This window comes from Pelodiscus sinensis, chromosome 12, assembly GCF_052426305.1.
Source record: "Pelodiscus sinensis isolate ZL-2025 chromosome 12, ASM5242630v1, whole genome shotgun sequence".
Taxonomy (NCBI): Eukaryota; Metazoa; Chordata; order Testudines; family Trionychidae; genus Pelodiscus; species Pelodiscus sinensis.
Window position 1 is genome coordinate 14,852,510 of NC_143063.1, and position 21,147 is coordinate 14,873,656.

The 21,147-nt window shown below is 52.6% G+C and overlaps 8 non-coding genes across 8 annotated transcripts; all 8 read right to left on the bottom strand.

The window, feature by feature from the left end:
* Window positions 1-1,241: 1,241 nt before the first annotated feature.
* On the bottom strand, window positions 1,242-1,330 carry TRNAY-GUA (transfer RNA tyrosine (anticodon GUA)). Its single transcript is given in 2 exon segments — window positions 1,242-1,277; window positions 1,294-1,330. It is a non-coding gene; the product is annotated as a tRNA-Tyr (tRNA).
* Window positions 1,331-3,149: 1,819 nt separating this feature from the next.
* Window positions 3,150-3,238, bottom strand: TRNAY-GUA (transfer RNA tyrosine (anticodon GUA)). Its single transcript is given in 2 exon segments — window positions 3,150-3,185; window positions 3,202-3,238. It is a non-coding gene; the product is annotated as a tRNA-Tyr (tRNA).
* A 1,819-nt stretch (window positions 3,239-5,057) lies between these two features.
* On the bottom strand, window positions 5,058-5,146 carry TRNAY-GUA (transfer RNA tyrosine (anticodon GUA)). The gene is given in 2 exon segments: window positions 5,058-5,093; window positions 5,110-5,146. It is a non-coding gene; the product is annotated as a tRNA-Tyr (tRNA).
* Window positions 5,147-6,965: 1,819 nt separating this feature from the next.
* On the bottom strand, window positions 6,966-7,054 carry TRNAY-GUA (transfer RNA tyrosine (anticodon GUA)). Its single transcript is given in 2 exon segments — window positions 6,966-7,001; window positions 7,018-7,054. It is a non-coding gene; the product is annotated as a tRNA-Tyr (tRNA).
* A 1,819-nt stretch (window positions 7,055-8,873) lies between these two features.
* Window positions 8,874-8,962, bottom strand: TRNAY-GUA (transfer RNA tyrosine (anticodon GUA)). Its single transcript is given in 2 exon segments — window positions 8,874-8,909; window positions 8,926-8,962. It is a non-coding gene; the product is annotated as a tRNA-Tyr (tRNA).
* A 1,819-nt stretch (window positions 8,963-10,781) lies between these two features.
* TRNAY-GUA (transfer RNA tyrosine (anticodon GUA)) lies at window positions 10,782-10,870 on the bottom strand. Its single transcript is given in 2 exon segments — window positions 10,782-10,817; window positions 10,834-10,870. It is a non-coding gene; the product is annotated as a tRNA-Tyr (tRNA).
* Window positions 10,871-12,689: 1,819 nt separating this feature from the next.
* On the bottom strand, window positions 12,690-12,778 carry TRNAY-GUA (transfer RNA tyrosine (anticodon GUA)). The gene is given in 2 exon segments: window positions 12,690-12,725; window positions 12,742-12,778. It is a non-coding gene; the product is annotated as a tRNA-Tyr (tRNA).
* A 1,809-nt stretch (window positions 12,779-14,587) lies between these two features.
* Window positions 14,588-14,676, bottom strand: TRNAY-GUA (transfer RNA tyrosine (anticodon GUA)). The gene is given in 2 exon segments: window positions 14,588-14,623; window positions 14,640-14,676. It is a non-coding gene; the product is annotated as a tRNA-Tyr (tRNA).
* Between the last annotated feature and the right edge of the window lie 6,471 nt (window positions 14,677-21,147).

Below are 21,147 nucleotides of genomic sequence, written 5' to 3' on the forward strand. Positions count from 1 at the left end.
AACTCAGACTCACTCTCTCCTGCAAGAGAAGCTGCCGTCTTTTTATCCCTTGGGAGAAAGGCTCATCGCAAAGCCAAAAGCGGGATGGCAGCTCTCCTTTCTGCGCAGGCATAAATGGATGGCGTACGTGGGTGGGAAAAGAGAAAAGGAAGGGTGGCAAAGAGCTCGCGTTGCGGGACGCATGCATCGATCCCTTTTCCTTGCCACCAGAAACAGGTTCCACAGCACCTTGGACCTCCGCTCAACAAGGACACATCACATAGCAAACTGTGCTGCTCCCCTCTATTGCCTTGAAACAAAATACAGCTTTCCGGACCCCATGGTAGAAATCACACACACCCGGCCTTGCACGTCCCCCCTCATCTAACGTGTCAGTCCATGACCTCCAGAAGGGCAAACACGGCAACCGAAAGGGACAAGATGCTTCCCTGCCCGCCTATTTGGTGCAAAGGCCAACAACAGCGAAGCTTCATGTAATCTATGGAAGGTCCTGCTCGGAAATTGCACCAGATTGCAATTGGAGCAGTTCTCGACCAGAAGCCTTTTGCAGGCATGCCCGATCACAGTTGCCTAAGGACATCCCAAGCCTACAAACGTGTTTGACAAAAGCCTCAATGGGAAAGAAAAGGAACCGCTCCCTCACGCTACTCCACAATACTCCACAATACGAGCTCTGTGGAACAACAGAGAAAGAGAGAGAGAGAGAGAGAGAGCAAACCATGGAAACGTACATGTTGCTACAACACAGAGCATAAGAGCTCGCCTCCAGCAGCGCAGATGAAAGGTTGGCCCTGAAGGATAAGCAAGGGACTCTCAGCGACCGAAAGGCCTTTTCTTCTCCCTCCTACATTGCCTTCCTCCTTGCCACCAGAAACTAAGTCCTCCCTAGCACATCTGCCCCACGGAAAGAAGCCCCAAAGACGCTTTGGGGAATGAGCTACGGCCGGTGTATTTGACGACGAAGGCTCCCTGCCACGAGGGTGCTAAATGCCGCCTGTGAATCCTGAGATGGACAGCTAGATGTCTAGGCAGTGAGGGTGGGAGGATGAAGAGAAAGGAACTCTGCTGAGACAGAGGTAAAGCGTGGCATAGGTACGTGGAAGCAGGTGCGGTAAATGAAAGCAGTGGCAGGTGGTGCTGGCAGCAGATTCCAGCGGATAGCCTCGCACAGATGGAGAACATCCCACAGCCAGGGGAAGAGCTCTACAGAAGAACAGGGAAGGACGGAAGCAAAAGCCTACTCCTTCGAGCCGGAGTTGAACCAGCGACCTAAGGATCGCCACGTAAGAAAGCCTACAGTCCTCCGCTCTACCAGCTGAGCTATCGAAGGGAAGCGGAAGCCCTGGTTACTGGGCGGCACAAGGCGTCAGGCAGGCCGACGTGCCACAGGCACTAACTGCTAATTATGGGCTTGCCTATCCTTCTGAAAGGAAAAAGCTGCAACGCCGAGCCCTTTCATCCTCCGGGTGCTGGGCAGCTGCTCAATCTCCCCTGAGTTCACCAGCAGGAAGCCTGCACTCGTTCGCCACTCAAAGGCTCCCGACAGCCACGGCCTGCAGACAATGCCGCAAGGGCAGAATCGAATGCCGGCGGGGACGGTGCTACCCCTGCCTGCGAGCCGCGATGCCGCATCCGCCCTGACACGCGAGGGTCCCGGGATCATCTCAAGCACGCACAGCGCACCGCTGACACCCCGTCCCTCCTTCCCTTCCACAATAGGCATGAAGGTAAAACGGGAAACACCTCCGATGCCGGAGCCTCCAGCCTGGCTCGGAAGCGGCCTTTGAACCCAGGAGGTTTTCTCAGTCCATTTTCCTTCACCCTCCTTCATAACTGACACCTTCGCGCTCGTGCCCTTTTCACACCCGCTCAGGGAAAACACCTGCAAATCCCCCAGTGAAGGAGAAGAACTCAGACTCACTCTCTCCTGCAAGAGAAGCTGCCGTCTTTTTATCCCTTGGGAGAAAGGCTCATCGCAAAGCCAAAAGCGGGATGGCAGCTCTCCTTTCTGCGCAGGCATAAATGGATGGCGTACGTGGGTGGGAAAAGAGAAAAGGAAGGGTGGCAAAGAGCACGCGTTGCGGGACGCATGCATCGATCCCTTTTCCTTGCCACCAGAAACAGGTTCCACAGCACCTTGGACCTCCGCTCCACAAGGACACATCACATAGCAAACTGTGCTGCTCCCCTCTATTGCCTTGAAACAAAATACAGCTTTCCGGACCCCATGGTAGAAATCACACACACCCGGCCTTGCACGTCCCCCCTCATCTAACGTGTCAGTCCATGACCTCCAGAAGGGCAAACACGGCAACCGAAAGGGACAAGATGCTTCCCTGCCCGCCTATTTGGTGCAAAGGCCAACAACAGCGAAGCTTCATGTAATCTATGGAAGGTCCTGCTCGGAAATTGCACCAGATTGCAATTGGAGCAGTTCTCGACCAGAAGCCTTTTGCAGGCATGCCCGATCACAGTTGCCTAAGGACATCCCAAGCCTACAAACGTGTTTGACAAAAGCCTCAATGGGAAAGAAAAGGAACCGCTCCCTCACGCTACTCCACAATACTCCACAATACGAGCTCTGTGGAACAACAGAGAAAGAGAGAGAGAGAGAGAGAGAGCAAACCATGGAAACGCACATGTTGCTACAACACAGAGCATAAGAGCTCGCCTCCAGCAGCGCAGATGAAAGGTTGGCCCTGAAGGATAAGCAAGGGACTCTCAGCGACCGAAAGGCCTTTTCTTCTCCCTCCTACATTGCCTTCCTCCTTGCCACCAGAAACTAAGTCCTCCCTAGCACATCTGCCCCACGGAAAGAAGCCCCAAAGACGCTTTGGGGAATGAGCTACGGCCGGTGTATTTGACTGCGAAGGCTCCCTGCCACGAGGGTGCTAAATGCCGCCTGTGAATCCTGAGATGGACAGCTAGATGTCTAGGCAGTGAGGGTGGGAGGATGAATAGAAAGGAACTCTGCTGAGACAGAGGTAAAGCGTGGCATAGGTACGTGGAAGCAGGTGCGGTAAATGAAAGCAGTGGCAGGTGGTGCTGGCAGCAGATTCCAGCGGATAGCCTCGCACAGATGGAGAACATCCCACAGCCAGGGGAAGAGCTCTACAGAAGAACAGGGAAGGACGGAAGCAAAAGCCTACTCCTTCGAGCCGGAGTTGAACCAGCGACCTAAGGATCGCCACGTAAGAAAGCCTACAGTCCTCCGCTCTACCAGCTGAGCTATCGAAGGGAAGCGGAAGCCCTGGTTACTGGGCGGCACAAGGCGTCAGGCAGGCCGACGTGCCACAGGCACTAACTGCTAATTATGGGCTTGCCTATCCTTCTGAAAGGAAAAAGCTGCAACGCCGAGCCCTTTCATCCTCCGGGTGCTGGGCAGCTGCTCAATCTCCCCTGAGTTCACCAGCAGGAAGCCTGCACTCGTTCGCCACTCAAAGGCTCCCGACAGCCACGGCCTGCAGACAATGCCGCAAGGGCAGAATCGAATGCCGGCGGGGACGGTGCTACCCCTGCCTGCGAGCCGCGATGCCGCATCCGCCCTGACACGCGAGGGTCCCGGGATCATCTCAAGCACGCACAGCGCACCGCTGACACCCCGTCCCTCCTTCCCTTCCACAATAGGCATGAAGGTAAAACGGGAAACACCTCCGATGCCGGAGCCTCCAGCCTGGCTCGGAAGCGGCCTTTGAACCCAGGAGGTTTTCTCAGTCCATTTTCCTTCACCCTCCTTCATAACTGACACCTTCGCGCTCGTGCCCTTTTCACACCCGCTCAGGGAAAACACCTGCAAATCCCCCAGTGAAGGAGAAAAACTCAGACTCACTCTCTCCTGCAAGAGAAGCTGCCGTCTTTTTATCCCTTGGGAGAAAGGCTCATCGCAAAGCCAAAAGCGGGATGGCAGCTCTCCTTTCTGCGCAGGCATAAATGGATGGCGTACGTGGGTGGGAAAAGAGAAAAGGAAGGGTGGCAAAGAGCTCGCGTTGCGGGACGCATGCATCGATCCCTTTTCCTTGCCACCAGAAACAGGTTCCACAGCACCTTGGACCTCCGCTCAACAAGGACACATCACATAGCAAACTGTGCTGCTCCCCTCTATTGCCTTGAAACAAAATACAGCTTTCCGGACCCCATGGTAGAAATCACACACACCCGGCCTTGCACGTCCCCCCTCATCTAACGTGTCAGTCCATGACCTCCAGAAGGGCAAACACGGCAACCGAAAGGGACAAGATGCTTCCCTGCCCGCCTATTTGGTGCAAAGGCCAACAACAGCGAAGCTTCATGTAATCTATGGAAGGTCCTGCTCGGAAATTGCACCAGATTGCAATTGGAGCAGTTCTCGACCAGAAGCCTTTTGCAGGCATGCCCGATCACAGTTGCCTAAGGACATCCCAAGCCTACAAACGTGTTTGACAAAAGCCTCAATGGGAAAGAAAAGGAACCGCTCCCTCACGCTACTCCACAATACTCCACAATACGAGCTCTGTGGAACAACAGAGAAAGAGAGAGAGAGAGAGAGAGAGCAAACCATGGAAACGCACATGTTGCTACAACACAGAGCATAAGAGCTCGCCTCCAGCAGCGCAGATGAAAGGTTGGCCCTGAAGGATAAGCAAGGGACTCTCAGCGACCGAAAGGCCTTTTCTTCTCCCTCCTACATTGCCTTCCTCCTTGCCACCAGAAACTAAGTCCTCCCTAGCACATCTGCCCCACGGAAAGAAGCCCCAAAGACGCTTTGGGGAATGAGCTACGGCCGGTGTATTTGACGACGAAGGCTCCCTGCCACGAGGGTGCTAAATGCCGCCTGTGAATCCTGAGATGGACAGCTAGATGTCTAGGCAGTGAGGGTGGGAGGATGAAGAGAAAGGAACTCTGCTGAGACAGAGGTAAAGCGTGGCATAGGTACGTGGAAGCAGGTGCGGTAAATGAAAGCAGTGGCAGGTGGTGCTGGCAGCAGATTCCAGCGGATAGCCTCGCACAGATGGAGAACATCCCACAGCCAGGGGAAGAGCTCTACAGAAGAACAGGGAAGGACGGAAGCAAAAGCCTACTCCTTCGAGCCGGAGTTGAACCAGCGACCTAAGGATCGCCACGTAAGAAAGCCTACAGTCCTCCGCTCTACCAGCTGAGCTATCGAAGGGAAGCGGAAGCCCTGGTTACTGGGCGGCACAAGGCGTCAGGCAGGCCGACGTGCCACAGGCACTAACTGCTAATTATGGGCTTGCCTATCCTTCTGAAAGGAAAAAGCTGCAACGCCGAGCCCTTTCATCCTCCGGGTGCTGGGCAGCTGCTCAATCTCCCCTGAGTTCACCAGCAGGAAGCCTGCACTCGTTCGCCACTCAAAGGCTCCCGACAGCCACGGCCTGCAGACAATGCCGCAAGGGCAGAATCGAATGCCGGCGGGGACGGTGCTACCCCTGCCTGCGAGCCGCGATGCCGCATCCGCCCTGACACGCGAGGGTCCCGGGATCATCTCAAGCACGCACAGCGCACCGCTGACACCCCGTCCCTCCTTCCCTTCCACAATAGGCATGAAGGTAAAACGGGAAACACCTCCGATGCCGGAGCCTCCAGCCTGGCTCGGAAGCGGCCTTTGAACCCAGGAGGTTTTCTCAGTCCATTTTCCTTCACCCTCCTTCATAACTGACACCTTCGCGCTCGTGCCCTTTTCACACCCGCTCAGGGAAAACACCTGCAAATCCCCCAGTGAAGGAGAAAAACTCAGACTCACTCTCTCCTGCAAGAGAAGCTGCCGTCTTTTTATCCCTTGGGAGAAAGGCTCATCGCAAAGCCAAAAGCGGGATGGCAGCTCTCCTTTCTGCGCAGGCATAAATGGATGGCGTACGTGGGTGGGAAAAGAGAAAAGGAAGGGTGGCAAAGAGCTCGCGTTGCGGGACGCATGCATCGATCCCTTTTCCTTGCCACCAGAAACAGGTTCCACAGCACCTTGGACCTCCGCTCAACAAGGACACATCACATAGCAAACTGTGCTGCTCCCCTCTATTGCCTTGAAACAAAATACAGCTTTCCGGACCCCATGGTAGAAATCACACACACCCGGCCTTGCACGTCCCCCCTCATCTAACGTGTCAGTCCATGACCTCCAGAAGGGCAAACACGGCAACCGAAAGGGACAAGATGCTTCCCTGCCCGCCTATTTGGTGCAAAGGCCAACAACAGCGAAGCTTCATGTAATCTATGGAAGGTCCTGCTCGGAAATTGCACCAGATTGCAATTGGAGCAGTTCTCGACCAGAAGCCTTTTGCAGGCATGCCCGATCACAGTTGCCTAAGGACATCCCAAGCCTACAAACGTGTTTGACAAAAGCCTCAATGGGAAAGAAAAGGAACCGCTCCCTCACGCTACTCCACAATACTCCACAATACGAGCTCTGTGGAACAACAGAGAAAGAGAGAGAGAGAGAGAGAGAGCAAACCATGGAAACGCACATGTTGCTACAACACAGAGCATAAGAGCTCGCCTCCAGCAGCGCAGATGAAAGGTTGGCCCTGAAGGATAAGCAAGGGACTCTCAGCGACCGAAAGGCCTTTTTTTCTCCCTCCTACATTGCCTTCCTCCTTGCCACCAGAAACTAAGTCCTCCCTAGCACATCTGCCCCACGGAAAGAAGCCCCAAAGACGCTTTGGGGAATGAGCTACGGCCGGTGTATTTGACGGCGAAGGCTCCCTGCCACGAGGGTGCTAAATGCCGCCTGTGAATCCTGAGATGGACAGCTAGATGTCTAGGCAGTGAGGGTGGGAGGATGAAGAGAAAGGAACTCTGCTGAGACAGAGGTAAAGCGTGGCATAGGTACGTGGAAGCAGGTGCGGTAAATGAAAGCAGTGGCAGGTGGTGCTGGCAGCAGATTCCAGCGGATAGCCTCGCACAGATGGAGAACATCCCACAGCCAGGGGAAGAGCTCTACAGAAGAACAGGGAAGGACGGAAGCAAAAGCCTACTCCTTCGAGCCGGAGTTGAACCAGCGACCTAAGGATCGCCACGTAAGAAAGCCTACAGTCCTCCGCTCTACCAGCTGAGCTATCGAAGGGAAGCGGAAGCCCTGGTTACTGGGCGGCACAAGGCGTCAGGCAGGCCGACGTGCCACAGGCACTAACTGCTAATTATGGGCTTGCCTATCCTTCTGAAAGGAAAAAGCTGCAACGCCGAGCCCTTTCATCCTCCGGGTGCTGGGCAGCTGCTCAATCTCCCCTGAGTTCACCAGCAGGAAGCCTGCACTCGTTCGCCACTCAAAGGCTCCCGACAGCCACGGCCTGCAGACAATGCCGCAAGGGCAGAATCGAATGCCGGCGGGGACGGTGCTACCCCTGCCTGCGAGCCGCGATGCCGCATCCGCCCTGACACGCGAGGGTCCCGGGATCATCTCAAGCACGCACAGCGCACCGCTGACACCCCGTCCCTCCTTCCCTTCCACAATAGGCATGAAGGTAAAACGGGAAACACCTCCGATGCCGGAGCCTCCAGCCTGGCTCGGAAGCGGCCTTTGAACCCAGGAGGTTTTCTCAGTCCATTTTCCTTCACCCTCCTTCATAACTGACACCTTCGCGCTCGTGCCCTTTTCACACCCGCTCAGGGAAAACACCTGCAAATCCCCCAGTGAAGGAGAAAAACTCAGACTCACTCTCTCCTGCAAGAGAAGCTGCCGTCTTTTTATCCCTTGGGAGAAAGGCTCATCGCAAAGCCAAAAGCGGGATGGCAGCTCTCCTTTCTGCGCAGGCATAAATGGATGGCGTACGTGGGTGGGAAAAGAGAAAAGGAAGGGTGGCAAAGAGCTCGCGTTGCGGGACGCATGCATCGATCCCTTTTCCTTGCCACCAGAAACAGGTTCCACAGCACCTTGGACCTCCGCTCAACAAGGACACATCACATAGCAAACTGTGCTGCTCCCCTCTATTGCCTTGAAACAAAATACAGCTTTCCGGACCCCATGGTAGAAATCACACACACCCGGCCTTGCACGTCCCCCCTCATCTAACGTGTCAGTCCATGACCTCCAGAAGGGCAAACACGGCAACCGAAAGGGACAAGATGCTTCCCTGCCCGCCTATTTGGTGCAAAGGCCAACAACAGCGAAGCTTCATGTAATCTATGGAAGGTCCTGCTCGGAAATTGCACCAGATTGCAATTGGAGCAGTTCTCGACCAGAAGCCTTTTGCAGGCATGCCCGATCACAGTTGCCTAAGGACATCCCAAGCCTACAAACGTGTTTGACAAAAGCCTCAATGGGAAAGAAAAGGAACCGCTCCCTCACGCTACTCCACAATACTCCACAATACGAGCTCTGTGGAACAACAGAGAAAGAGAGAGAGAGAGAGAGAGAGCAAACCATGGAAACGCACATGTTGCTACAACACAGAGCATAAGAGCTCGCCTCCAGCAGCGCAGATGAAAGGTTGGCCCTGAAGGATAAGCAAGGGACTCTCAGCGACCGAAAGGCCTTTTCTTCTCCCTCCTACATTGCCTTCCTCCTTGCCACCAGAAACTAAGTCCTCCCTAGCACATCTGCCCCACGGAAAGAAGCCCCAAAGACGCTTTGGGGAATGAGCTACGGCCGGTGTATTTGACGACGAAGGCTCCCTGCCACGAGGGTGCTAAATGCCGCCTGTGAATCCTGAGATGGACAGCTAGATGTCTAGGCAGTGAGGGTGGGAGGATGAATAGAAAGGAACTCTGCTGAGACAGAGGTAAAGCGTGGCATAGGTACGTGGAAGCAGGTGCGGTAAATGAAAGCAGTGGCAGGTGGTGCTGGCAGCAGATTCCAGCGGATAGCCTCGCACAGATGGAGAACATCCCACAGCCAGGGGAAGAGCTCTACAGAAGAACAGGGAAGGACGGAAGCAAAAGCCTACTCCTTCGAGCCGGAGTTGAACCAGCGACCTAAGGATCGCCACGTAAGAAAGCCTACAGTCCTCCGCTCTACCAGCTGAGCTATCGAAGGGAAGCGGAAGCCCTGGTTACTGGGCGGCACAAGGCGTCAGGCAGGCCGACGTGCCACAGGCACTAACTGCTAATTATGGGCTTGCCTATCCTTCTGAAAGGAAAAAGCTGCAACGCCGAGCCCTTTCATCCTCCGGGTGCTGGGCAGCTGCTCAATCTCCCCTGAGTTCACCAGCAGGAAGCCTGCACTCGTTCGCCACTCAAAGGCTCCCGACAGCCACGGCCTGCAGACAATGCCGCAAGGGCAGAATCGAATGCCGGCGGGGACGGTGCTACCCCTGCCTGCGAGCCGCGATGCCGCATCCGCCCTGACACGCGAGGGTCCCGGGATCATCTCAAGCACGCACAGCGCACCGCTGACACCCCGTCCCTCCTTCCCTTCCACAATAGGCATGAAGGTAAAACGGGAAACACCTCCGATGCCGGAGCCTCCAGCCTGGCTCGGAAGCGGCCTTTGAACCCAGGAGGTTTTCTCAGTCCATTTTCCTTCACCCTCCTTCATAACTGACACCTTCGCGCTCGTGCCCTTTTCACACCCGCTCAGGGAAAACACCTGCAAATCCCCCAGTGAAGGAGAAGAACTCAGACTCACTCTCTCCTGCAAGAGAAGCTGCCGTCTTTTTATCCCTTGGGAGAAAGGCTCATCGCAAAGCCAAAAGCGGGATGGCAGCTCTCCTTTCTGCGCAGGCATAAATGGATGGCGTACGTGGGTGGGAAAAGAGAAAAGGAAGGGTGGCAAAGAGCTCGCGTTGCGGGACGCATGCATCGATCCCTTTTCCTTGCCACCAGAAACAGGTTCCACAGCACCTTGGACCTCCGCTCAACAAGGACACATCACATAGCAAACTGTGCTGCTCCCCTCTATTGCCTTGAAACAAAATACAGCTTTCCGGACCCCATGGTAGAAATCACACACACCCGGCCTTGCACGTCCCCCCTCATCTAACGTGTCAGTCCATGACCTCCAGAAGGGCAAACACGGCAACCGAAAGGGACAAGATGCTTCCCTGCCCGCCTATTTGGTGCAAAGGCCAACAACAGCGAAGCTTCATGTAATCTATGGAAGGTCCTGCTCGGAAATTGCACCAGATTGCAATTGGAGCAGTTCTCGACCAGAAGCCTTTTGCAGGCATGCCCGATCACAGTTGCCTAAGGACATCCCAAGCCTACAAACGTGTTTGACAAAAGCCTCAATGGGAAAGAAAAGGAACCGCTCCCTCACGCTACTCCACAATACTCCACAATACGAGCTCTGTGGAACAACAGAGAAAGAGAGAGAGAGAGAGAGAGAGCAAACCATGGAAACGCACATGTTGCTACAACACAGAGCATAAGAGCTCGCCTCCAGCAGCGCAGATGAAAGGTTGGCCCTGAAGGATAAGCAAGGGACTCTCAGCGACCGAAAGGCCTTTTTTTCTCCCTCCTACATTGCCTTCCTCCTTGCCACCAGAAACTAAGTCCTCCCTAGCACATCTGCCCCACGGAAAGAAGCCCCAAAGACGCTTTGGGGAATGAGCTACGGCCGGTGTATTTGACGACGAAGGCTCCCTGCCACGAGGGTGCTAAATGCCGCCTGTGAATCCTGAGATGGACAGCTAGATGTCTAGGCAGTGAGGGTGGGAGGATGAAGAGAAAGGAACTCTGCTGAGACAGAGGTAAAGCGTGGCATAGGTACGTGGAAGCAGGTGCGGTAAATGAAAGCAGTGGCAGGTGGTGCTGGCAGCAGATTCCAGCGGATAGCCTCGCACAGATGGAGAACATCCCACAGCCAGGGGAAGAGCTCTACAGAAGAACAGGGAAGGACGGAAGCAAAAGCCTACTCCTTCGAGCCGGAGTTGAACCAGCGACCTAAGGATCGCCACGTAAGAAAGCCTACAGTCCTCCGCTCTACCAGCTGAGCTATCGAAGGGAAGCGGAAGCCCTGGTTACTGGGCGGCACAAGGCGTCAGGCAGGCCGACGTGCCACAGGCACTAACTGCTAATTATGGGCTTGCCTATCCTTCTGAAAGGAAAAAGCTGCAACGCCGAGCCCTTTCATCCTCCGGGTGCTGGGCAGCTGCTCAATCTCCCCTGAGTTCACCAGCAGGAAGCCTGCACTCGTTCGCCACTCAAAGGCTCCCGACAGCCACGGCCTGCAGACAATGCCGCAAGGGCAGAATCGAATGCCGGCGGGGACGGTGCTACCCCTGCCTGCGAGCCGCGATGCCGCATCCGCCCTGACACGCGAGGGTCCCGGGATCATCTCAAGCACGCACAGCGCACCGCTGACACCCCGTCCCTCCTTCCCTTCCACAATAGGCATGAAGGTAAAACGGGAAACACCTCCGATGCCGGAGCCTCCAGCCTGGCTCGGAAGCGGCCTTTGAACCCAGGAGGTTTTCTCAGTCCATTTTCCTTCACCCTCCTTCATAACTGACACCTTCGCGCTCGTGCCCTTTTCACACCCGCTCAGGGAAAACACCTGCAAATCCCCCAGTGAAGGAGAAGAACTCAGACTCACTCTCTCCTGCAAGAGAAGCTGCCGTCTTTTTATCCCTTGGGAGAAAGGCTCATCGCAAAGCCAAAAGCGGGATGGCAGCTCTCCTTTCTGCGCAGGCATAAATGGATGGCGTACGTGGGTGGGAAAAGAGAAAAGGAAGGGTGGCAAAGAGCACGCGTTGCGGGACGCATGCATCGATCCCTTTTCCTTGCCACCAGAAACAGGTTCCACAGCACCTTGGACCTCCGCTCAACAAGGACACATCACATAGCAAACTGTGCTGCTCCCCTCTATTGCCTTGAAACAAAATACAGCTTTCCGGACACCATGGTAGAAATCACACACACCCGGCCTTGCACGTCCCCCCTCATCTAACGTGTCAGTCCATGACCTCCAGAAGGGCAAACACGGCAACCGAAAGGGACAAGATGCTTCCCTGCCCGCCTATTTGGTGCAAAGGCCAACAACAGCGAAGCTTCATGTAATCTATGGAAGGTCCTGCTCGGAAATTGCACCAGATTGCAATTGGAGCAGTTCTCGACCAGAAGCCTTTTGCAGGCATGCCCGATCACAGTTGCCTAAGGACATCCCAAGCCTACAAACGTGTTTGACAAAAGCCTCAATGGGAAAGAAAAGGAACCGCTCCCTCACGCTACTCCACAATACTCCACAATACGAGCTCTGTGGAACAACAGAGAAAGAGAGAGAGAGAGAGAGAGAGCAAACCATGGAAACGCACATGTTGCTACAACACAGAGCATAAGAGCTCGCCTCCAGCAGCGCAGATGAAAGGTTGGCCCTGAAGGATAAGCAAGGGACTCTCAGCGACCGAAAGGCCTTTTCTTCTCCCTCCTACATTGCCTTCCTCCTTGCCACCAGAAACTAAGTCCTCCCTAGCACATCTGCCCCACGGAAAGAAGCCCCAAAGACGCTTTGGGGAATGAGCTACGGCCGGTGTATTTGACGGCGAAGGCTCCCTGCCACGAGGGTGCTAAATGCCGCCTGTGAATCCTGAGATGGACAGCTAGATGTCTAGGCAGTGAGGGTGGGAGGATGAAGAGAAAGGAACTCTGCTGAGACAGAGGTAAAGCGTGGCATAGGTACGTGGAAGCAGGTGCGGTAAATGAAAGCAGTGGCAGGTGGTGCTGGCAGCAGATTCCAGCGGATAGCCTCGCACAGATGGAGAACATCCCACAGCCAGGGGAAGAGCTCTACAGAAGAACAGGGAAGGACGGAAGCAAAAGCCTACTCCTTCGAGCCGGAGTTGAACCAGCGACCTAAGGATCGCCACGTAAGAAAGCCTACAGTCCTCCGCTCTACCAGCTGAGCTATCGAAGGGAAGCGGAAGCCCTGGTTACTGGGCGGCACAAGGTGTCAGGCAGGCCGACGTGCCACAGGCACTAACTGCTAATTATGGGCTTGCCTATCCTTCTGAAAGGAAAAAGCTGCAACGCCGAGCCCTTTCATCCTCCGGGTGCTGGGCAGCTGCTCAATCTCCCCTGAGTTCACCAGCAGGAAGCCTGCACTCGTTCGCCACTCAAAGGCTCCCGACAGCCACGGCCTGCAGACAATGCCGCAAGGGCAGAATCGAATGCCGGCGGGGACGGTGCTACCCCTGCCTGCGAGCCGCGATGCCGCATCCGCCCTGACACGCGAGGGTCCCGGGATCATCTCAAGCACGCACAGCGCACCGCTGACACCCCGTCCCTCCTTCCCTTCCACAATAGGCATGAAGGTAAAACGGGAAACACCTCCGATGCCGGAGCCTCCAGCCTGGCTCGGAAGCGGCCTTTTAACCCAGGAGGTTTTCTCAGTCCATTTTCCTTCACCCTCCTTCATAACTGACACCTTCGCGCTCGTGCCCTTTTCACACCCGCTCAGGGAAAACACCTGCAAATCCCCCAGTGAAGGAGAAAAACTCAGACTCACTCTCTCCTGGAAGAGAAGCTGCCGTCTTTTTATCCCTTGGGAGAAAGGCTCATCGCAAAGCCAAAAGCGGGATGGCAGCTCTCCTTTCTGCGCAGGCATAAATGGATGGCGTACGTGGGTGGGAAAAGAGAAAAGGAAGGGTGGCAAAGAGCTCGCGTTGCGGGACGCATGCATCGATCCCTTTTCCTTGCCACCAGAAACAGGTTCCACAGCACCTTGGACCTCCGCTCAACAAGGACACATCACATAGCAAACTGTGCTGCTCCCCTCTATTGCCTTGAAACAAAATACAGCTTTCCGGACACCATGGTAGAAATCACACACACCCGGCCTTGCACGTCCCCCCTCATCTAACGTGTCAGTCCATGACCTCCAGAAGGGCAAACACGGCAACCGAAAGGGACAAGATGCTTCCCTGCCCGCCTATTTGGTGCAAAGGCCAACAACAGCGAAGCTTCATGTAATCTATGGAAGGTCCTGCTCGGAAATTGCACCAGATTGCAATTGGAGCAGTTCTCGACCAGAAGCCTTTTGCAGGCATGCCCGATCACAGTTGCCTAAGGACATCCCAACTCTACAAACGTGTTTGACAAAAGCCTCAATGGGAAAGAAAAGGAACCGCTCCCTCACGCTACTCCACAATAAGAGCTCTGTGGAACAACAGAGAAAGAGAGAGAGAGAGAGAGAGAGCAAACCATGGAAACGCACATGTTGCTACAACACAGAGCATAAGAGCTCGCCTCCAGCAGCGCAGATGAAAGGTTGGCCCTGAAGGATAAGCAAGGGACTCTCAGCGACCGAAAGGCCTTTTCTTCTCCCTCCTACATTGCCTTCCTCCTTGCCACCAGAAACTAAGTCCTCCCTAGCACATCTGCCCCATGGAAAGAAGCCCCAAAGACGCTTTGGGGAATGAGCTACGGCCGGTGTATTTGACTGCGAAGGCTCCCTGCCACGAGGGTGCTAAATGCCGCCTGTGAATCCTGAGATGGACAGCTAGATGTCTAGGCAGTGAGGGTGGGAGGATGAAGAGAAAGGAACTCTGCTGAGACAGAGGTAAAGCGTGGCATAGGTACGTGGAAGCAGGTGCGGTAAATGAAAGCAGTGGCAGGTGGTGCTGGCAGCAGATTCCAGCGGATAGCCTCGCACAGATGGAGAACATCCCACAGCCAGGGGAAGAGCTCTACAGAAGAACAGGGAAGGACGGAAGCAAAAGCCTACTCCTTCGAGCCGGAGTTGAACCAGCGACCTAAGGATCGCCACGTAAGAAAGCCTACAGTCCTCCGCTCTACCAGCTGAGCTATCGAAGGGAAGCAGAAGCCCTGGTTACTGGGCGGCACAAGGCGTCAGGCAGGCCGACGTGCCACAGGCACTAACTGCTAATTATGGGCTTGCCTATCCTTCTGAAAGGAAAAAGCTGCAACGCCGAGCCCTTTCATCCTCCGGGTGCTGGGCAGCTGCTCAATCTCCCCTGAGTTCACCAGCAGGAAGCCTGCACTCGTTCGCCACTCAAAGGCTCCCGACAGCCACGGCCTGCAGACAATGCCGCAAGGGCAGAATCGAATGCCGGCGGGGACGGTGCTACCCCTGCCTGCGAGCCGCGATGCCGCATCCGCCCTGACACGCGAGGGTCCCGGGATCATCTCAAGCACGCACAGCGCACCGCTGACACCCCGTCCCTCCTTCTCTTCCACAATAGGCATGAAGGTAAAACTTTTGGAGCAATTTGTGCTTGGAGCAGTTCTCGACCAGAAGCCTTTTGCAGGCATGCCCGATCACAGTTGCCTAAGGACATCCCAGATCTACAAACGTGTTTGACAAAAGCCTCAATGGGAAAGAAATGGAACCGCTCCCTCACGCTACTCCACAATACACCGAGCTCTGTGGAAAAACGGAGTAAGAGAGAGAGAGCAAACATGGGTGGAAAAAGAGAAAAGGAAGGGAGGCAAAGTGTACGCTTTGCGGGTGCATGCATCAATCCCTTTTCCTTGCCACCAGACCTTCAATAGCCTCTTAACAGGGTCACATCACTTAGCAAACTATTGCCTTGAACCAAAATACACCTTTACAGAGACAGTAATTTTTAACTGAGCTAGTTTCAGTTTTAGGTAAGGTAATTTTGAATTAAACAGCAGAGTGTGGGGAAATGAGAGCTATCAGTGCCATGAAATTTGCTAGACAGACATTGCCCGATTAAATTATTCCTGGAATTTATTGATACATTAAATGAAACAAACATTTTTCCCTCTTGCGGAGTGCAATATCTATAATTACTGAAAGAACACATCTCATTAGACTTCTAAACTTGGAAGTCATTAATTGCAAGCATTCTGAAATAGGCCAAGATATCATTGGAATTCATGTGCCCAGTCTTGCAGACTTCCCTAAGCACTCCCACTGATTCATGCAGAGACTATTTTAGTCATGGTATTGCAGAATCAGATCCTAAAGCAGAAGTCAAATTTTAACATTTTCCCTAAGCTTCTAGCTTCAGTGGAAGCCTGATTGTCAGGGGCAGATTAGAGAGCCACGGAGCTCCGGGCAGCGCTGCGGGGCCCCGGGCAGTGAAATTTCACGGGGTCCCTCCTTTGACATGGCGCATGTGCTATGGTGCCACGGCGCATGCGTGGGGCCTTGGGAAGCATGGGGCCTGGGGCCGCCCCGCTCGCCCTGCCCTAAATCCGCCGCTGCTGATCGTGTAATTAATGTTATTTCAAAATAACAAAGAGCATGTCTACACTGAAAGCTTTTATTTTGAAATAATATCAAGCTGGAGGACTTCTTAATCTGACTTATAGTAACCCCCCGTTCATGAGGAGTAAGGGAAGTCAAAAGGAAGTGTGTTCTTCCTTCGGCTACCTGCTTTGTAGACAGCGCCTAAAGCCGAGTTAATCTATTTCGATTTCAACGCACAATTGACATAGCTGAAGTGGCATCTCTTAATTCGACTTTAAACCTGCTGTGTAGATGTACCCTTAGGCTACATCTACACTGCAAGGTTTTTGTGCAAGAAGTCTTTAGTGGCAAAGTTCTTGCACAAAAGCACGTCCACATCTCAAAGTGCATCGCAAAAGTGATGTGCTTTTGCACAAGAGAGCGTTCACACTACATGGATTCTCTTGCGCAAGAAAGCTCTGATGGCCATTCGCAGAATAGCCAACAGAGCACCTGTGCTTTTTACCATAGCACCTGTGCATTTTCCCTGTGCTTTTTCCCTCAGGAGTGTTCACACTTGCCTTTTTGCGCAATAGCTGTAGTGGATGACATTCATCCAAGAGTTCTAAAAGAACTCAAATGGGAAATTGCTGAGCTATTATCTGTGGTTGGTAACCTATCCTTTAAATCGGCTTCCGTACCTAGTGACTGGAAGGTAGCCAACGTGACACCAATATTTAAAAAGGGCTCTAGAGGTGATCCTGGCAATTACAGACCAGTGAGTCTAACTTCAGTATTGGGCAAATTAGTCGAAACAATAGTAAAGAATAAAATTGTGAAGCATGTAGAAGAACATAATTTGTTGGACAAAAGTCAACATGGTTTCTGTAAAGGGAAATCCTGTCTTACTAATCCATTAGAGTTCTTTGAAGGGGTTAACAAACATGCGGACAAGGAGGATCCAGTAGATATAGTATACTTATATTTTCAGAAAGCCTTTGACAAGGTCGCTCACCAAAGGCTCTTGTGTAAATTACATGGCCATGGGATAAGAGGGAAGGTCCTTTCTTGGATTGAGAGCTTGCTAAAAGACAGGAAACAAAGAGTAGGAATAAATGGTAAATTTTCAGAATGGAGAGGGGTAACTAGTGGTGTCCCCCAAGGGTCAGTCCTGGGACCAATCCTTTTCAACTTATTCATAAATGATCTGGAGAAAGGGGTAAGCAGTGAGGTGGTAAAGTTTGCAGATGATACCAAACTGTTTAGGGGTATGTCTACACTACCCCCCTAGTTCGAACTAGGGGGGGTAATGTAGTCATACGGATTTGCAAATGAAGCCAATGGATTTGAATTTCCCGGGATTCATTTGCATAAAGCCGGCCGGCGCCTTTTTTAAATGCCGGCGAGGTCGGACCCCGTGCCGCGCGGCTACACGCGGCACGGACTAGATAGTTTGGATTAGGCTTCCTATCCGAACTAGCTGTACGCCTCGTGGAACGAGGCGTACAGCTAGTTCGGATTAGGAAGCCTAATCCAAACTATCTAGTCCGTGCCGCGTGTAGCCGCGCGGCACGGGGTCCGACCTCGCCGGCATTTAAAAAAGGCGCCGGCCGGCTTTATGCAAATGAATCCCGGGAAATTCAAATCCCGGGCTTCATTTGCAACTCCATATGACTACATTACCCCCCCTAGTTCGAACTAGGGGGCTAGTGTAGACATACCCTAGGATAGTCAAGACAGAAGCAGACTGTGAGGGACTCCAAGAAGATCTCACCAAACTGTAGCCCCTTAATTCGAACTAGTGGGAGGCTAGCCCTCTCCAGCTTTCCCTGGTGGCTACTCTGGCCAACACCAGGGAAACTCGTCTGCCCCCCTCCCGGCCCCGGACCCCTTAAAGGGGCACGGGCTGGCTACGGTGTCCGTGCCAGGTGCAAGCCTGCCAGCACCCAGCTAGCAGACCCTGCACCTGGCACGGCTTGAGCCAGCCACCCGATGCCCCCCAGCCATCCCCCTCTTCCCAGGACCAGGCTGGCGGCTCCCGGGAGCTTACCTGGGACCGCAAGAGGCGGGCACCCGCCTGGTCTAGTGCGGACATCGTGGACCTCGTCCACGACCTCCGCACTAGGCACAGGAAAGTGGTCATCTAGGGCAGGAGAGCTGCCAGCCTGGCCACCCAGGAACAGGTGTGCATGAAAATCAAGGTGGTCCACTGAGACCCCCGACCCTGAGCTTACAATGGCCGCCCTGGGTCAGACCAAAGGTCCATCTAGCCCAGTAGCCTGTCTGCCGACAGCGGCCAACCCTAGGGACCCTGGAGGGGATGGACCGAAGACAATGACCAAGCCATTTGTCTCGTGCCATCCATCTCCAGCCTTCCACAAACTTTGGGCAGGGACACCACTCCTACCCCCTGGCTAATAGCACTCCATGGACCCAACCTCCATGACTTGATCTCACTTCTCTTTAAACTCTGTTCTAGTTGTAGCCTTCACAGCCTCTTGCAGCAAGGAGTTCCACAGGTTGACTCTTTGCTTTGTGAAGAACAACTTTCTGTTACTAGTTTGAAGCCTGCCACCGATTCCTTTCCTTTGGGTCCTCTAGTCCTTCTATTATGGGAACTAATGAAGAACTTTTCTTGATGCATCCTCTCTACCCCACTCACGCTTTTATAGACCTCTATCCTATCCCCCCTCAGTCTCCTCTTTTCTAAACTGAAAAGTCCCAGTCTCTTTAGTCTCTCTTGATATGGGACCTGTTCCAAACCTCTGATCAGTTTAGTTGCCCTCCCCTCTCTCACCCTCTCTCTTCCCCTCTCCCACCCCCTTTTCCCAGTCTCCCCCAGTTTTGTTCAATAAAGAGAGATTCTATTTTTGACCACATGTTTTCTTTATTTTGTACATCAGGAAGGGGGGCTAGGGAGGGGTAAGTGGAAGGAGGTGAGGGAGGAATGGGGTACGAGCCCGCGATGGGGAGGACTGTGCTGGCTCTGTTGGCTTCTGGGGGTGGAAGCTCTCTTGCAGCCCCCCAATTGCCCCCTCTCCCAGATGGCAGCCTGCGGCAAGTGCAGCCGGTCTGATGGCCGAGTGCTGTGATGTGCCCAGTGTGGGCACTCAGGGCACTCCAAGCCAGGACTGCTTTGCAAGCGGGGAACCCCTGAGAACTGTCTGTCCGGGGTGGGGGTCGGGACCCTTTAAGCACAGCCCTCGGCTAGCCTGAGGCAGCAGCTCCTTGCTCTAAGTCCTCATCTGATGCCCTGCCGGCACTGCTTCCGGCCATCCTTAACCCCGGTTCAGGGTCCACTTAATGTGGACATGCTAGTTCGAATTAGCAAAATGCTAATTCGAACTAGTTTTTTAGTCTGGATCCGTTAGTTCGAATTAGCTTAGTTCGAATTAACGAATTCGAACTAAGTTAGTTCGAATTAGCGTTGTAGTGTAGACATACCCTAACTTATTTCAAAATAAAGCATCCACCCTACAGGGAAGCCTCAAAATTAGTCCAAGGCAGGTTCCCCTAATGTGATGTGCTATCTTGATTTAGAGCCCCAAGAGGCACTGGGAGGAATAACTTTAGAATGGCCCTGGTGAGGGTCTATTTTGACATAGCAGCAGTGGAGTGTCCACACACATCCTATTCCAAAAGAGCTTTTTCAGAAGAGGCCTTATTCCTCATGGAATGAGGTTTACCAACACTGTAAAAAGCCCTCCATTATTTTGAATTTCTTTTGAAATAATGCAATTGCTGTGTGGACGCTAGTATTGTTTTTCCAGAATAACGGCCATTATTGAGGGAAAACGGTGCAGTGTAGAGGCACCCTAAGTGCATATATTGAATTAGGCCGTAGTACTAATATTAATAGATGCTACTAAAGAATGTCTGCTATCCAAGTCCTCAGTTAAAACTTCCATTTCTTGTAACAGGTTATATCCTGGCAACTGTCTTTGAAATATAACACAATTTTACACTAACTCCACTATACAAGTCACAAGCTTTTACCATGTAACTAATCCTTTTATTCAGTTTTCCCAGGGAATATTACTATATACCACTTAAGGCAAAAGGTACTGATATAAGTGGCCATGCTGTGCTTTAATAGCTTCTGCATTGAAAAGTTACCATGGTGACTATCTCTGCTACATTTAAGAGTGAGGTTTGTGTACAGCAGACCCACTGCAATTTTCTATCCATTTTCCTATTCATGTTACTGGCAAGTCCCAGTATTAATCTCTTTTTATACATTACTAGATCATGCACAGCTAATGAGGTACTTCAGAAGAAATGCACACACTGCCTAGAGGTGAATTTTGTTTACCCCAAAAAAACCACCCCTACCTAATAATAAATTAAAGTCTTTTAAAATCTGAAATCTATAAAATTGTTGTGAAATGCTCCCCAAATTAGCCCTTTTACACACAATTCCCATTATAAAAGCATAGGTCTGATAAATCGAATATTTAGAACAGTAGCTATCAGAATTGTCTGACTTTTCACTGTGAGTTATCTGAATTTTATCCTGTATTGGATGAATAATTTTGAGTCTGTGCCAAATATTAACCTTATTTGCTACAGATGGCAAGTTATGGTGTGACCAGTCAACCGATTTCATCTCACTGATTCTATGACACTTTAAAAATAGGAGAATAACTAAAATGATTTTATGCACAGATAACTTTGGTTTGCATGAAGGTATTGGAATCAGTGTGAAAACCAGATATTTCCCAAACACATATGACAAACTTATATGTGAATAGCTATCAAATGAAAGCAACCTGAAACCAGTGAATAATGTGGAAGTTGAATGACAGCTCATGAACAGCTTTGAGTAAAATAATCCAGTAAGAATATATTCCTAAATGGAGGCTTTGCCAGGTGCTTTAACTTTTCCATGCAATTTTGTGGGTCATAACCAAATATAAATAACTAGCTGGAGTTACCTGGAATTGCTCAGGAAAGTTGATATAACTGAGGTGAGGAGCCTGAGGTTGGGTGAGGGAAGGGAGCTCTCTGCTTCCTTGTCCCTCTGCCAGCCTTAGTGAGCGACTCTCCCCACCGCTTCCCCAGAGAAGCCGCTTCTCCCCGCGCTGCCAAGCTCCGTGCAGCTCCGGGGAGAGGTGTCTGTCTCTCAT